Raw genomic sequence first — 4,078 nt, 5'->3', positions numbered from 1 at the left:
GTCCTCTGTCAGATAAAGGGTGGGTGAAGATTCAATCTATAGGCAGTCACTTTGTTTTGATGACAGTGTCCTTTGCTTTACAGAAAATTTTCAGTTTCATGAAATCCCATTTATTGATTGTTGCTCTTAGAGCCTGTGCTGTTGGTGTTCTGTTCAGCAAGTTCTCTCCTGTACAATGAGTTCTAGGGTATTCCCCACTTTTTTTTTTCTAGCCGATTTAATGTGTCTGGTTTTATCGTTCAACCACTTGGACTTCAGTTTTTTGCCGGGTGATAAGTATGGATCTATTTTCATTTTTTTTCTCCATGTAGACATCCAGTTAGACCAGCACCATTTGTTGAAGATGCTATCCTTTTTCCATTGTATGCTTTTGGTATCTTTTCAAAAATCATGTATCCATAAGTGTGTGGGTTTATTTCTGGGTCTTCTGTTCGGTTACATTGATCCACCATACTGTTTCTATGCCAGTACTATGCAGTTTTTCTAACTGTTGCTCTATAGTACAGCTTGAGATCAGGCATGGCGATACCTCCAGAAAATCTTTTATTGTTTTAGCAATTCTGGGTTTCTTGTTATTCCATACGAAGTTGAGAATTTTTCTTTCCAGGTTTGTAAAGAATTGTGTTGGCAATTTGATGGGAATTGCATTGAATCTGTAGATTGCTTTTGGTAAAATGGCCATTTTTACTATGTTAATCCTGCCAAGGCATGAGCATGGGAGATCTTTCCATCTTCTCATATCTTCTTCTAAGTCTTTCTTCAGAGATTTGAAATTTTTTTCATACAAATCTTTGACTTGCTTGGTTAGGGTTACACCATGGTACATTATGTCATTTGTGGCTATTGTGAAGGGTGTTGTTTCCCTATTATCTTTCTCAGACCTTTTGTCTTTTGTATACAGGAGTACTACTGATTTTTTTGAGTTAATTTTGTATCTGGCCACTTTGCTCAAGGTGTTTATCAGCTGTAGGAGTTCCCTGGTATAGTTTTTGGGGTCACTCATGTATACAATCATATAATCTGCAAATAGTGATAATTTGACTTCTTCCTTTCCAATTTGTATTCCCTTGATCTCCTTCAACTGTCTTATTGCTCTAGCAAGGACTTCCAGAACTATGTTGAAGAGATATGGAGAGAGTGGGCAGCCTTGCCTTGTGCCTGATTTTAATTTGTTTGCTTTAAGTTTCTCTCCATTTAGTTTGATGTTGGCTATAGTCTTGCTGTATATTGTCTTTACTATGCTTAGATATGTACCTTGTATCCCTGAACGCTCTAATACTTTAAACATGAATGGATGTTGGATTTTGTCAAATGCTTTTTCAGCATCTGGGGGTTATTATTTTTTTCTTTCAGTTTGTTAATATGGTGGATCACATTGATGGATTTCCATATATTGAACCACCCCTGCATACCTCGAATGAAGCCTACTTGGTCATAGTGGATATTATCTTTGATGTGTTCTTGGATTTGGGTTGCTAGTATTTTTTTAAGTATTTTTGAATCAATGTACATAAGGGAGATTGGCCTGGAATTCTCTTTCTTTGTTGAGTCTTTGTGAAGTTTAAGTATCAAGGTGACTGTGCCTTCATAGAATAAGTTTGGTTATGTTCCTTCTGTTTCTATTTTGTGGAATAGTTTGAAGAGAATTGGAGTTAGCTCTTCTTTGAAGGTCTAATAGAATTCTGCGCTGAAGCCATCTGGTCCTGGGCTTTTTTTTTTTGGATGGGAGACTTTTGATGACTGCTTCTATTTCCTTGGGGGATATAGGATTTTTTAGTTGATTTACATGGTCTTGATTCAGCTTTGGTAAGTCAAATTGATCAAGAAAATTGTCCATTTCATTTAGATTTTCAATTTTTTGGCATATAGACTTTTGAAGATAGTCCTAATGATTGTTTGGATTTCCTCACTGTCTGTAGTTTTGTCCCTCTTTTCATTTCTGATTTTGTTGATTTGAGTAGTGTCTCTCTGCCTTTTAGTTAGCTTGGCTAAGGTTTTGTCAATATTGTTGATTTTCTCAAAGAACTAGCTCTTGGTTTCATTGATTCATTGAATTGTTTTATTTGTTTCTGATTGACTGATTGATTTCAGCCCTGATTTTGATTATTTCCAGCCATCTGCTCCTTTTTGGTGTGTCTGCTTCTTCTTTTTCTAGGGTTTTTAAGTGAGCCATTAAGTTGCTTGAATGAGCTGTCTTGAATTTCTTCTTGAAGGCACTTAGTGCTATGAGCTTTCCTCTTGGTACTGCTTTCATTTTGTCCCATAAGTTTGGGTATGTTTTGCGTTCATTTTCATTGAATTCTAGGAAATCTTTAATTTCTTTATATCTTCTCTGAACTAGCTGTCATTTGGTAGCAAGTTGTTCACTTTCAATATATATGTAGGCCTTTCACAATTTCTGTCATTGAGTTCCAACTTCAGTCCATGGTGATGAGATTGAATACTAAGGATTATTTCAATCTACTTTTATCTGTTGAGTTTTGTTTTGTGACCAACTATAGCATCTATTTTGGAGAAGGTTCCATGAGGTGCTAAGAGGAAGGTAAATTCTTTTGTGTTTGGGTGCAGAGTTCTGTAAATGTCTGTGAGGTCCATTTGATTCTTGAAGTCAGTCATAGACATTGTTTCTTTGTTTACTTTCTGTTTTGTTGACCTGTTCTTTGTTGAGAGTGGGGTGTTGAAGTCTCCCACTACTAATGTTTGGGGATCTATATGTGGTTTCTTGTATGCAGCAGATTGCTGGGTTTTGTTTATGTATCCATTCTGTCAATCTGTGTCTTTTTTATTGGAGAGTTGAGTCCATTGATGTTGAGAGAGATTAATGACCAGTGGCTGTTAGATCCTTTGATTTTGATGTTAGCTGTTGTCATAAGGTTGTGTGCTTTGTTGCTTTTTGATTTACTGTAGTAAGTATAATTATTTCCTATGTTTTCTTGAAAGAAGCTAATTTTTGGGGTTCTATTTTTCCTTCCAGTGTCTTCTGTAATGCTGGATTTGTTTGTAGGTAATGTTGAAATTTGTTTTTGTCATTGAATATCTTGTTTTCTCCATCTATGAGGACTGAGAGTTTTGCAGGAATGTGTAAACAAAACCCATCAATCTGTTGTATACAAGAAACACACCTAAGTCACAAAGATAGACATTACCTGAGGGTAAAGGGATGGAAGACGGCTTTTCAAGCAAATGGATGCAAGAAGCAAGCAGGAGTAGCCATTCTAATGTCTGATAAAATAAACTTTCAACCAAAATTAATCAAAAGAGATGGGGAAGGACACTTCATACTCATCAAGGGAAAATTTCACCAAGAAGACATTACAATCCTGAAAATCTATGCACCAAATACAAGGGCACCTATATTTGTGAAAGAAACATTGATAAAACTTAAACCACACTTAGATCCACACACACTAATAGTGGGAGACTTCAACACCCCACTCTCAACAAAGGACAGATCAACAGAACAGAAATTAAAGAAAGAAACAATATCTCTAACAGACGTCATGAATCAAATGGACCTAACAGACATTTACAGAACCTTACACCCAAACACAAAAGAATTTACCTTCTTCTCAGCACCTCATGGAACCTTCTCCAAAATAGACCACATATTTGGTCACAAAGCAAGCCTCAACAGATACAAGAAGATTGAAATAATCCCCTGTATCCTGTCTGATCACCATGGAATAAAGCTGGACCTCAGTAACAACAGAAATAGCAAAAAGACTACAGGCACATGGAAACTGAACAACTTGCTACTAAATGACAGCTGGGTCAGGGAAGAAATAAAGAAAGAAATTAAAATCTTCCTAGAACTCAATGAACATGAAGACACAACATACCCAAACTTGTGGGACACAATGAAGGCAGTGCTTAGAGGAAAGTTCATAGCACTAAGTGCTTTCAAGAAGAAATTTGAGACAGCTCATTCAAGGAACTCAATGGCTCACTTAAAATCCCTAGAAAAAGAAGAAGTAGACACACCAAGAAGGAGCAGACAGCTGGAAATAATCAAACTCAGTGCTGAAATCAATTCAATTAGAAACAAATAAAACATTCAAGGAATCAATGAAACCAAGAG

Source organism: Meriones unguiculatus (assembly GCF_030254825.1).
Source record: "Meriones unguiculatus strain TT.TT164.6M chromosome Y unlocalized genomic scaffold, Bangor_MerUng_6.1 ChrY_unordered_Scaffold_25, whole genome shotgun sequence".
In the NCBI taxonomy this organism is placed as follows: Eukaryota; Metazoa; Chordata; class Mammalia; order Rodentia; family Muridae; genus Meriones; species Meriones unguiculatus.
Note: the sequence above shows the minus strand (reverse complement) of the source record.